Genomic DNA, 14,532 nt, shown 5'->3' on the forward strand with positions numbered 1-14,532 from the left:
CAATCAGTCTGCTGCTATCTTTGTACCTGCTGAAGTGATCCAGTAGATTAGTTCTCTCTGATATTCTCTCTGAAGATTCTCAAGCTGAAAGCACTATCTTTAAAGAATCAGTACATCAAGCCTCCTCACCCAATGTGCGTTCAGAGTCAAATCTTGAAGCAATGCCCAACTGCTCAAGATGAAGTCAATTATTGAAGATTCATCATGTTCATCTTGAAGTTGTGAAGAATTTGAAGATTAATGCTGAAGCCAAGCTCCCAATGAAGATTAACAAGAAAAGTCAGCTACTTTTTAGGGGGAGCTTGTTGGGTCAATTAAGAAAAGAAAAGCTATAAACCAAGGGGGAGATTGTTGGATCAAAATATTATTTTATACTTTGCTTTTCTAGTTGATTGTATTTTTCTGTAATATTTTATGAGTTTACCGTCAGGTTTACGGCCAGGGAGGTGTTTACGGCCGTAAACAGGTTTACGGCCGTAAACCCATTTACGATCCATATTCGCCAAGTATATATATATAGGTGTTAGGTGGTTGAGGAGGGATTTGATGAACAGAAAAGGAGTGTATGGAATAGAGAGAAGAGAGGAGTTTTAGTGTGTGTAAGTGTGTGAATCTTGTGTAAGGGAACCTCATTCTAATCAATACATTCAAGATTCATCATCTTCTTCTTCTCATTCTCTTCTATTTGATCTGACATCATCCAATTGATTGGGATTCCGCACCATCAATTGGATCTGATTGATAAGCAGATTAGGGACTTACACAAACCTTCATAATTGTTTATTTAGATTGACCATTTTGGCCCCTTTTTCTTTAAAATGGCACTTTCAGTCCCTTTTTATGAAAATTGACATTTTTGGTCCTTAAACCATTTTTCTTGACATTTTCCACCCAAACTTTATTTGAATAGTAATTTCAGTCCAATACTATAGCATTTGTCATTTCTAGCCTTTATTTGTAAAAATTTTACATTTTTGGCCCAATTTCCGTAAGTTTTACAATTTTGACCACAAAATCAAAAACTTTGCATTTTTAGTCAAATTTGGTAATAAACTCATTTTTAACCCCTGAAAAAGTTTATTTACGTTTTAGACTCATAGGTTGTTAAGTTTTCCAATTCAGCCCCTCAAAACTTCATTTTTTTCGCAACCTTGGGCCCAAAAACTCGTGAGGCCCAGTTTTAAGCCCAATAAGCTAAAATTTATGTTTTTGACCCCTTTGAAAAGTATTATTTACATAAAATCAACTTTTATACAAATAATCACCTTATAACCCCCATAAAACAATGGACTGAAGGAACATGCCCAATGACGCAACTCTTAGACCCAACACTCTTGATTATTGTAGCAAATAATCACACATCTATATCCTTCTTGAAAAATCTTGGAAAGCACGCCCTAGAAATTTAATGCCTCTAATGGTTTGTGTCACACCCCCGAACCAGACGGCGGAAACGTCCGAGGGCTCGTGTGACTTAAATTAGAATATAATCACAATGAATATACATGAAACATAACATAAACATCCCCATGCATTAATACATTACAACCGTCATTGTTCACATCCAGTACATTGTTTACATTACATAATCCATAGCATAAATTGTTTGAGAGTCACAAAACATAACATCCTAACACACTTGGTAATTTTCTTCAGCTTATCTGTTAACTGAGAATACAAGTTATTTTGAAAACGGTCAACATATATAATGTTGGTGAGTTCATAAGCAGGTTTGATATGAAAATGTTTTGTGTAGTTTGTAAAACCCAGAAAATCCGATATTTTCTGAAACGACAATTGTTTACGAAATAGGTGTGATGATCCATAAGTATATGCGTGAATGATTTTAAAACGTGTAAAAATAGTATGTATCTCATAATGAATTCTTGTATTACAGTTATCGAAAGTAAAAGTGAATAATGTTATTCCCCCGGAAAACCCGATGTTTTCCGATATAAATAGTATGATCGTTTTGTTTTATTGTATCGTCACAACGAATGAATATGATTTCACATGATTACTTAGATGGTATTGGATCTCTATGTGATTCGTTCTAACCATGCATAATAATGACTAATTCGTCTGTCTTGGCATTCTTGCGAATGCCGGTATTGATTTAAGATTTTGTCACCCTAGACTGACCGAGTCTAACTGTAGCGAACAACTTAGGTGTGGGGGAGTCACCCCCTATAGATCTATACACAAACTCTCGCTCTCCCTCCAGGAGTCTTTGATTATAACTACAGACTACGACCGACACTTATTGGTGTCGCCCGTTATTACTCACTAAATCCAAATGAAATTGAATAACCTTGTTTAACAACATGATTTATGTTTACTTGAATAAAAGGTAAGCCTAACAGACGAAGAGAAGAGGACTACGGAGGCCCACTAATCACGTATGTTATTATAGGCGACGGACACATTAGCCGTCGAGTACGCGACGGACACATTAGCCCATCACGCATATGATTGATTTGGACCTTACTAGCAATGCAAATGGGCCACTACGGCCTAATAGCATGTAAAAGCCATTGAGGGTCCTTTAGGCTTGTAATTGGGTCACCCGAGGCCCAATAACCATGCGTATTTATTTTGGGCCCAATAATCATGATATTGGGCCACAAAGGCCCAATAACACAAATAGAAGGTATTTGAGCCCAACCATTGAATCGCTTATGTTTTATCGAGTTTAAGTTGTATTGTTGGTATTTTGTTGTTCACTAAATGTTTATTCACAATGTTTAAAAAAATATCTTAACGTTCGAATTATAACGAAGCTTTAGTTATATATATATATATATATATATATATATATATTTAAAATCATGCGTTATAAGCTTGATGTTTTTAACCCAAACATTCATAATTGTTTATTTGGCCCAAAGATATTTAGATTGACCATTTTGGCCCCTTTTTCTTTAAAATGGCACTTTTAGTCCCTTTTTATGAAAATTGACATTTTTGGTCCTTAAACCATTTTTCTTGACATTTTCCACCCAAACTTTATTCGAATAGTAATTTCAGTCCAGTACTATTGCATTTGTCATTTACAGCCTTTATTTGTAAAAAGTTTACATTTTTGGCCCAATTTCCGTAAGTTTTACAATTTTGACCCCAAAATCAAAAACTTTGCATTTTTAGTCCAATTTGGTAATAAACTCATTTTTAACCCCTGAAAAAGTTTATTTACGTTTTAGACGCATAGTTTGTTAAGTTTTCCAATTCAGCCCCTCAAAACTTCATTTTTTTCGCAACCTTGGGCCCAAAAACTCGTGAGGCCCAGTTTTAAGCCCAATAAGCTAAAATTTATGTTTTTGACCCCTTTGAAAAGTATTATTTACATAAAATCAGCTATTATACAAATAATCACCTTATAACCCCCATAAAACCGACAATTTGTAATTTACACCCAATCTTTGTTATTTTTGCAAAAATGACACTTGTAAGGTTCTTTGGTTTTGTTTTTCACTTTTTAAACTTAAGGACCCTTAGATCTATGATGTATGTTGTTTATTATGTTTTTTTTTATGATTCCTTCACCCCTTTTTACTATAGATCTCGAAATATAACAAGTATTACATAATATCACAACCAAAAACTAAAGAAACCACATATAACATGCAAACACACATAGATCATCACATAATACTTGTATTCTCCCCCAAAAACAAGTAAAAGCCGAAAAAAAGGGGGTATGAACTCACCTTGCTTAGTTGTTTCGGTTTTGAAGAAGAAGTGAACAAGATTTTTGGTCCTAGCAACATCTTGTGTGGATTTCGAACTTGGATGGGTTCACTAGAGTGCATAACCATGAAATTAGGGTAGTAAGAAGGATGAATGAGTTCAAAAGAAAGTATGCTACTTAGATTTGTGAGATCTTACCACTAGAGTGCAACTTGATGTGATTTTTGGTTGAAACCTCCTTGAAAAGCTTCTAGTTCTCGAAAATTCTTGATGAGAGGGGAGGGTGTTCTTGAGTGTGTTATACTTAGAGAGAGTTTTGAAATGGTTTGTGTGTGTGTGTTCCTTCCTTCGGCCGTGAATAAGAGAAGAGAGAGGAGAGAAAGGATTGAAATGACTATTGTGGATGTATGTTGGATCATGCATGGAGATATGAAGGGTAATATGGAGATGACAATCATAAAAGTCAACTCTTCCTATTTTTTTTATATGTAGTTGGGCCGAGAGCGAGAAAGGAGAGACAGGATTTTGGGCCTTTAGTGCTTGAGTTCGATAATATGAAGCCCAATTTGATGGTTTTCGGCCCATTGGGATTCATTAGATTTGTTATGGCCCAACAAGGCCCATTAAGGTAAACCAATCCGTTTTAGGCCCATTATGGCCCAAAATGTTAAGTTTCATGAAAGTGGGTTGAATTAGAGCCCAATTACGAGTTCTAAGCCCAAACTAGTCAAATTGGAGACTTATTGGTCCATTAGGCCCAATAAGAAAATCCTAGTCCTTAATGGACTTAAACCGGGATTTTCAGGGTTTCTAATCTTTTGTTGACTATTTGAAGTGTTAGTATAGAGTGTTTGATGGAATTTTGTTGTTATTGAATAAACATCATGTTTTCAAGTCATGGTTACAATTGTTGCCATTGATAATGATTACATAAGGATAGAACTTCCTAGCCAAATTTGCTAGTTGTGACATCATCCCCCCGTTAGAGGGAATTTCGTCCCGAAATTCTTTTTGAAGGTAGATTTGAGAATGCGAGAATAGGTGAGGGTACTTTTGCTTCATCTGGTCTTCGCGTTCCCATGTGAATTCCGGTCCACGTTTCGCGTTCCACCGAACTTTCACAATCGGAATGCGACTTTGCTTAGTACGCTTCACTTCCCTGTCCATGATTTCAACTGGTTCTTCGATGAACAGGAGATTCCTGTTGATTTAGATTTCTTCCAATGGGATGACAAGAGTTTCGTCGGATAAGCACTTCTTGAAATTGGAAACATGGAACACAGGGTGTACACTGCTGAGCTCGCTAGGTAGCTGCAACCTATACGCCACTGGACCGATTCGGGCAAGAATCTCGAATGGTCCAATGTACCGTGGGTTTAATTTTCCCCGTTTCCCGAAACGAATCACTCCTTTCAAAGGAGAGGCTTTTAACAGCACCCGATCCCCGACTTGAAATTCCAAGGGCTTTCGCCGTTTATCAGCGTAGCTCTTCTGTCGGTCTCGTGATGCTTGAAGTCGAGCTATGACTTGAACTATCTTCTATGTCGTTTCGCGTATGATTTCCGGTCATGTTAATGCATTTTTTGGTGTCTGTCCTCTTGCTAGCTGAGTGTCGCCTACCTCAGCCCAACACAACGGTGATCTACATTTACGACCATATAATGCTTCGAAAGGAGCAACTTTGATGCTTGTATGATAATTGTTGTTGTATGAAAATTCAATTAAAGGTAAGTGGGTATCCCACGACCTTCCGAAGTCTATCACACATGCCCGAAGCATATCCTCAAGCGTTTGAATGGTTCGCTCACTTTGACCATCTGTTTGTGGGTGGTAAGCGGTGCTCATGTCGAGTTGTGTTCCCATAGTCTTTTGAAGTGATTGCCAAAAGCGTGAAGTGAACCTACTATCCCGATCTGAGATGATAGATATTGGCACTCCATAGAGTCTCGTAATTTCCTTGATGTAGATTCTTGTTAGTCGCTCCATCTTGTATGTCTCCTTTATTGGCAGGAAATGGGCGGATTTTGTCAACCTATCAACTATTACCCATATGGCATCAATTCCATCAGTTGTCTTGGGTAATTTGGTCACAAAGTCCATGGTAATCCTTTCCCACTTCCACTCGGGTATTACCGGCTGTTGTAATAGTCCCGAGGGCTTTTGGTACTCTACCTTCACTTTAGCACAAGTGAGGCACTTACTAACGTAAGTGGAAATCTCTGCCTTCATGTTTGGCCACCAATAATATTGCTTGATATCTAGGTACATCTTATCTGAACCCGGATGGATGGAGTATCGTGTCTTATGAGCCTCATTCATGACTACCTCTCTGAATCCCCCAAGTTTAGGGACCCAAATTTGGTTCGTGAAATAATATGTTCCATCCTCCTTGACTTCGAAGTTCTTTTCCATTCCACGTAACGCTTTGCTTGTTCTGTTTTCTGTCTTCATGGAATCAGACTGGGCTTCTTTGATTTGCGATAACAGGTGGGATTGAATGGTTATTGAAAGAGTTTTCACACGACGATTTGAGTATTCTTTCTGACTCAAGGCATCAGCTACCACGTTAGCCTTGCGTGGGTGGTACTTGATTTCACACTCATAATCGTTTAGCAGCTCAACCCATCTTCGCTGCCTCATGTTTAACTCCTTTTGATTTAAAATGTGTTGGAGACTCTTGTGGTCGGTGAAAATGGTGCACTTCGTACCATAAAGGTAGTGCCTCCAAATCTTCAAAGCAAAGACCACACCTCCCAATTCGAGATCATGGGTGGTATAATTCACCTCATGTGTCTTTAGTTGCCGGGATGCATAAGCTATCACCTTCCCATGCTGCATGAGTACACAGCCTAAACCCTGATTCGAAGCATCGCAGTAAACTATGAAGTCCTCAGTTCCCTCTGGTAATGATAGTACTGGCGCACTACAGAGAGCTCGTTTCAGGGTTCGGAAGGCAACCTCCTGCTTTTCTGTCCATTCAAATGGTACGCCTTTTGTGTAAGCATGGTAAGTGGCTTGGCTGTTCTGGAGAAGTTCTGAATGAATCTTCTGTAATAGCTTGCGTGACCCAGAAATTGACGAATTTCTGTGGGTGTCGTTAGGACTGCCCATCCTTCAATGGCTTTGATCTTAGAAGGGTCCACATGTATCCCTTCTTGGCTGATGACATGCCCTAAAAAGTTTACGCTACAGAGCCAGAACTCACACTTAGAGAGTTTTGCGTACAACTTTTCAGCTCGCAGGGTTTCTAGGATTTGTCGGAGATGTCGACTATGTTCATCTTCTCTTCGTGAATAGACCAGGATATCGTCGATGAAAACGATGACAAAGTTGTCGAGGAATGGTCGACAGACTCGATTCATCAGGTCCATGAATGCGGCAGGGGCATTCGTTAGACCGAAGGGCATTACAACAAATTCATAATGTCGATAGCGAGTTCGGAAAGCGGTCTTGGGGATATCCTCTTCCTGGACCTTGAGTTGGTGGTAGCCGGATCACAGATCTATCTTAGAGAAGTAGTTTGCTCCTTGAAGCTGGTCGAATAGATCGTTGATTCGTGGAAGTGGGTAGCGATTTTTGATAGTGAGCTTATTCAGTTCTCTATAATCGATACACATCCTAAAGGATCCGTCCTTTTTCTTAACAAAGAGGACCGGAGCTCCCCATGGTGAGAAGCTAGGTCGGATGAATCCTTTGCTCAAGAGTTCGCTGAGTTGGCTTGACAGTTCTTGCATCTCTGCAGGAGCCAACCTATAGGGTGATTTGACAATGGGTGTAGCTCCTGGCACAAGGTCAATTCGAAACTCGACTTGTCTTTCTGGGGGTATCCCCAGAAGATCTTCAGCAAAGACATCCGGGAAATCGCAAGCCACTGGGATGTCTCGAATATTGACCTCTTCCTTGGACTTATCCACTATGTGAGCCAAAAACGCCAAGTCCTTCTTTTGTAGACACTTCCGTGCCTTAATACACGAGATAAGATGAAGGTTCGTACTGGGTTTGTCTCCGTATATAATTAGGGTTTCGTGGTTAGGGAGATGAAGGCGAACGACCTTCTCGTGACACATAATTTCGGCATGATGGGGGCTCAACCAATCCATGCTGATAATCACATCAAAACTCCTAATAGTTACAGGCATCAAGTTTATTTGAAATGCATGGTGATTTAAGGTTAGGGTACATCCTACGTAGATTTCCCCAGTTGATTCTGTTTTCCCATTAGCCATTTCCACCGTAAAGGTTTCATTAAGCTTCTGGGGTTGTTGTTTTAGCAAATGTTTGAATTTATTACTCACAAAACTCCGCTCTGCCCCGGTATCAAACATGATGCATGCATATGTGTGGTTAAGGAGAAACGTACCAGTGACAACAGCGGGATCCTGAACCGCTTCTCCTTGACCCATGGTCAGCACTCTCCCTGCTCCTCCATTCCCTTGATTGTTGACATTGGGGCAGTTTCGACGGAAATGCCCAGTCCTTCCACATCCATAACAGGTGTGGCTAGCCCCAACGTTGTTGTCGTTGTTGTTAGTGTTGTTGTTGTTGTTGTTGTTGTTGTGGTTGATGTTGTTGTTGTTGTTTCCCTGCTGCTGGTTCTGGGGAGGATAGGTCCTGCAGTATTTTGCCGTGTGATCCTTTCGGTTGCAACTAGTACAATGCATCTCCCTGCATTCACCATTGTGATGGAGTTTGCACTTTTTGCACTTTGGGAGATTCCCAGAATACTGTTTAGGGGCACTTGGGGTGGATGAGGCTGGAGCATGTGGTGTGGAGGGAACTTGGGTGGTTGCAGCATGAACTGTCACTGTTTGTTGTTTCTTTGACGACTTTAAGCCTTGTCGTCCCTTCCTCTTGTTATTCTTTCCTTTCTTGTTGTCACTCTCCTTCTTGCCTTCAGTTTCCCCTACCTTCTCGCCCTTCTTGTTGTTTTGGTCGTATAGCTTCTTGTCCAACCTCTTGGTACTGTCAAAGGTTTCAGGATTCGTAGCAATCACGTTTCCTTGAATTGGGGGAGTTAATCCCCAGATGAATCGTTCGATTTTCTTCCCTTCCGAAGTAATCATGCCAGGGCACAACAGAGACAGTTCGCTAAACCTTGATATGTAGGCATCGATGTCGGAGTTTCGGACAATGAGGTTCCATAACTCTTGCTCTATTTTCTGAACATCGCCACGCGGGCAATATTCAGCCATCAGCATTTCCTTCAATTCCGTCCATGGCATGGCATTAGCCACCGGAAGAGTCATAGCCTCCACATGTCCATTCCACCAGGTGAGAGCTTGATCAACAAATGTACATGCTGCAACGTCACCTTGACTTCTTCAGGGCATCCGCATATCTCGAACACCGATTCCACCTTTTCAATCCATCTCTTCAGGGTTATCATTCCTCCTGTGCCATTAAAGGTCCGTGGTTTGGCGTTGGTGAAATCTTTGTAAGAGCATGTCTTGGTAGGTCCTTGGTTCATCCCGTTGTTTGAACTTCCGGCCCCCTGCCCGTTTCCTCCACCATTGTTCCCATTGTGGATCTGCGCTAGTGCTGCTGTGACTGCAGCAGATACAGCTGCTTGAAACGCAACTGAGTTGATTTCCGGTGGTGTCGGTGGTTGATTGTTTCCGCGGTTGGGTCTTTGCGGCATCTTGCTGTTACGGAACAGAAAGATGTTGAGTACGTATTGTATTAGGTTGGGAATTTCGTGAGTCGTTTTTGCATTTAAGTGATTATATATATTTACACCAAACAATAAGAGTATAAAAACACATAGCAAATAACAACATCACGATAAAACACATAATATTTTCCACTAATAAAATCCACACTTTGATACATGAAAATTTGCTCTAAAGAGCATACATAAGGGTACAAATTTCGGCAGCATAACGACTCTATGAGTAGTGTAATCACTTAAATATGGAGTCGGTAGTACATAACATAGCAAACATAAGAGAACATAGCACTAGTAGGGTAAAGCTGGTCCTAACACACTAGGAGGCGCCCAACGGTGGCAGCGAGATCATATTCCGAAATGTTGTGGCAACAACTGGGCCATCTCAGTCAACTCTCCAATGACTTCATCCCTTTCCAGTTCAGCCTGCACCGCTCGTGCTTCCATGGCAAATAGTTGTTGCCGTAGTGCGACAGCCTCAGCCTCCGGAGAACGATCCTCTCTCATGGGATTTCCTGGTGGGGCAGGGTGGTCCTGTTGTGTCTCGTCGGTAGGTGGTGTGACGGAGGCTCCGTCTGTGTCTCTTTCCTCCTCCATGTTGTCATCGGTCCCATCAAACTCGTAGTCCGTGTCCGTGTACTCGTCGGGTCCAATGTCATGTGCTGCCCCTTGTCCTTCCTCGGGGTCGTCCTCAATCATTTCGTGGGCCACCAAGACCTGGTGAAACTGAATGCCCTGATGCTCCTCTTCCATGGTGACTGTGATGAGGAACACGTAAGGAGGGTGTATAAATAAACTATTGTTAACCCTAAGATTTTTTTTTTGTTTTTAAAAAAAATTGGGCTGATGCTCTCCTCTTGTTTAACAAGAGGGTATGCCTTAGGTTTACTGACCATCCCGATCGCCCCAGGGCATGTGATAGTTGTATTCTGAAGAAATGTAGTTGATCAGGCTACATTCATCCCTAATACAACTGTAAACAGTCCTGGCTTAACCGAGACGTCAGGTTTTCCCAATCATTTTCTTTGATTTGTTATTATGTTCATTTTTCTAAGTCGCACAAGTAAGAGTGTTTATTATTATGTTTTATTCGTTTTGTTTAGAGTTATTTAGTCCCTCTTTGGGTTTATAGTTGCATATCAATGTGTGGTTACATATGCCAGTTCACTATAAACAGAGCTCTGATACCAACCTGTCACACCCCCAAACCAGACGGCGGAAACGTCTGAGGGCTCGTGTGACTTAAATTGAAATATCATCACAATGAATATACATGAAACATAACATAAACATCCCCATGAATTAATACATTACAACCGTCATTGTTCACATCCAGTACATTGTTTACATTACATAATCCATAACATAAATTGTTTGAGAGTCACAAAACATAACATCCTAACACACTTGGTAATTTTCTTCAGCTTATCTGTTACCTGAGAATACAAGTTATTTTGAAAATGGTCAACATATATAATGTTGGTGAGTTCATAAGCAGGTTTGATATGAAAATGTTTTGTGTAGTTTGTAAAACCCAGAAAATCTGATATTTTCTGAAATGACAATTGTTTACGAAATAGGTGTGATGATCCATAACTATATGCATGAATGATTTCAAAACATGTAAAAGTAGTATGTATCTCATAATGAATTCTTGTATTACAGTTATCGAAAGTAAAAGTGAATAATGTTATTCCCCCGGAAAACCCGATGTTTTCCGATATAAATAGTATGATCGTTTTGTTTTATTGTATCGTCACAACGAATGAATATGATTTCCCATGATTACTTAGATGGTATTGGATCTCTATGTGAGTCGTTATAACCATGCATAATAATAACTAATTCGTATGTCTTGGCATTCTTGCGAATGCCGGTATTGATTTAAGATTTTGTCACCCTAGACTGGCCGAGTCTAACTGTAGCGAACAGCTTAGGTGTGGGGGAGTCACCACCGTATAGATCTATACACAAACTCTCGCTCTCCCTCCAGGAGACTTTGATTATAACTACATACTACGACCGACACTTATTGGTGTCGCCCGTTATTACTCACTAAATCCAAATGAAATTAAATAACCTTGTTTAACAACCTGATTTATGTTTACTTGAATAAAAGGTAAGCCTAACAGACGAAGAGAAGAGGACTACGGAGGCCCACTAATCACGTATGTTATTATAGGCTGTCGAGTACGCGACGGACACATTAGCCCATCACACATATTATTGATTTCGACCTTACTAGCAATGCAAATGGGCCACTACGGCCTAATAGCATGTAAAAGCCATTGAGGGTCCTTTAGGCATGTAATTGGGTCACCCGAGGCCCAATAACCATGCGTATTTATTTTGGGCCCAATAATCATGATATTGGGCCACAAAGGCCCAATAACACGAATAGAAGGTATTTGAGCCCAACCATTGAATCGCTTATGTTTTATCGAGTTTAAGTCGTATTGTTGGTATTTTGTTGTTCACTAAATGTTTATTCACAATGTTTAAAAAAAATATCTTAACGTTCGAATGATAACGAAGCTTTATATATATATATATATATATATATATATATATATATATATATATATATATATATAATCATGCGTTATAAGCTTGATGTTTTTAACCCAAACATTCATAATTGTTTATTTGGCCCAAAGATATTTAGATTGACCACTTTGGCCCCTTTATCTTTAAAATGACATTTTTAGTCCCTTTTTATGAAAATTGACATTTTTGGTTCTTAAACCATTTTTCTTGACATTTTCCACCCAAACTTTATTTGAATAGTAATTTCAGTCCAATACTATTGCATTTGTCATTTCCAGCCTTTATTTGTAAAAAGTTTACATTTTTGGCCCAATTTCCATAAGTTTTACAATTTTGACCCCAAAATCAAAAACTTTGCATTTTTAGTCCAATTTGGTAATAAACTCATTTTTAACCCCTCAAAAAGTTTATTTACGTTTTAGAATCATAGTTTGTTAAGTTTTCCAATTCAGCCGCTCAAAACTTCATTTTTTTCGCAACCTTGGGCCCAAAAACCCGTGAGGCCCAATTTTAAGCCCAATAAGCTAAAATTTATGTTTTTGACCCCTTTGAAAAGTATTATTTACATAAAATCAGCTTTTATACAAATAATCACCTTATAACCCCCCATAAAACCGACAATTTGTAATTTACACCCAATCTTTGTTATTTTTGCAAAAATGACACTTGTAAGGTTCTTTGGTTTTGTTTTTTACTTTTTAAACTTAAGGACCCTTAGATCTATGATGTATGTTGTTTATTATGTTTTTGTTTATGATTCTTTCACCCCTTTTTACTATAGATCTCAAAATATAACAAGTATTACATAATATCACAACCAAAAACTAAAGAAACCACATATAACATGCAAACACACATAGATCATCACATAATACTTGTATTCTCCCCCCAAAAACAAGTAAAACCAAAAACAAGGGGGTATGAACTCACCTTGCTTAGTTGTTTCGGTTTTGAAGAAGATTTTTGGTCCTAGCAACACCTTGTGTGGATTTCGAACTTGGATGGGTTCACTAGAGTGCATAACCACGAAATTACGGTGGTAAGAAGGATGAATGAGTTCAAAAGAAAGTATGCTACTTAGATTTGTGAGATCTTACCACTAGAGTGCAACTTGATGTGATTTTTGGTTCAAACCTCCTTGAAAAGTTTCTAGTCCTCGAAAATTCTTGATTAGAGGGGAGGGTGTTCTTGAGTGTGTGATACTTAGAGAGAGTTTTGAAATGGTTTGTGTGTGTGTGTGTTCCTTCCTTCGTCCGTGAATAAGAGAAGAAAGAGGAGAGAAAGGATTGAAATGACTATTGTGGGTGTATGTTGGATCATGCATGGAGATATGAAGGGTAATATGGAGGTGGCAATCATAAAAGTCAACTCCTCCTATTTATTTATTTATTTTTTTTATATGTAGTTGGGCCGAGAGCGAGAAAGGAGAGAAAGGATTTTGGGCCTTTAGTGCTTGAGTTCAATAATATGAAGCGCAATTTGATGGTTTTCGGCCCATTGGGATTCATTAGATTTGTTATGGCCCAATAAGGCCTATTAAGGTAAACCAATCCATTTTAGGCCCATTATGGCCCAAAATGTTAAGTTTCATGAAAGTGGGTTGAATTAGAGCCCAATTACGAGTTCGAAGCCCAAACTAGTCAAATTGGAGACTTATTGGTCCATTAGGACCAATAAGAAAATCCTAGTCCTTAATGGACTTAAACCGGGATTTTCAGGGTTTCCAATCTTTTGTTGACTATTTGAAGTGTTTGTATAGAGTGTTTGATGGAATTTTGTTGTTATTGAATAAACATCATGTTTTCAAGTCATGGTTATAATTGTTGCCTTTGATAATGCTTACATAAGGATAGAACTTCCTAGCCAAATTTGCTAGTTGTGACAGTTTGTACCCAAAACTCTAGATACCCTAGAATAAAGAGGAGAGAGGCAGAAATTTTGTTCCTATGTTTGTTAGGAAGGTCATAAACGAAAATAATGAGCCAAGGGGTCCTATTTATAGTTTAGGTAAGTTTGAGGCAAACCAGATTTGAATTAATTAAATAATATATTTAATCCTAATTCAAATACTTTCCTTATCTACATCCAAGAGGCTTCCAAAAACCCTAGAAAAGCCTCCAAAACCGTCCACCCTTGGATGGTTCTAGAATTGCATTCTTTTGTTCAATTATTGAACAATTACAATTCACTCCTTGCACCTTTAATTAATTCCAATTAATCACAAATTAATTCCCAATTAATTATTAATAATAATTAATTAATTATAACTGATTTCTTATTAATTTATTAACCATATAAATTAACAAATCAATTATTTAACTATTGATCACGTGTTAATTTATTAATCATATAACAAATTAACAGATCAATTATCTATTTCCAATTAATATATTAATCACATAATATATGTAACATTCATAATTCAGATAAATTACATTTCTAACCCTTATGTGTGAGAATTGTTTGCAAATTGGCTCATAGTGGAATTTCTATAATTTTTGCGCGAAGCATGCGTACGTGGCAGAATCCCAAACCCTAATTTTTAGGGTTTGGACCCTATGTAAAAATCCTTAACTCTCAATACTTCTTTCTTTCATCAGCCTACAAGCCCCATTTTGATCCCTTTGCAAATA

The sequence above is a fragment of the Lactuca virosa genome, chromosome 7 (assembly GCF_052849685.1).
Source record: "Lactuca virosa cultivar CGN04683 chromosome 7, Lactuca_virosa_CGN04683_v6, whole genome shotgun sequence".
Classification (NCBI taxonomy): Eukaryota; Viridiplantae; Streptophyta; class Magnoliopsida; order Asterales; family Asteraceae; genus Lactuca; species Lactuca virosa.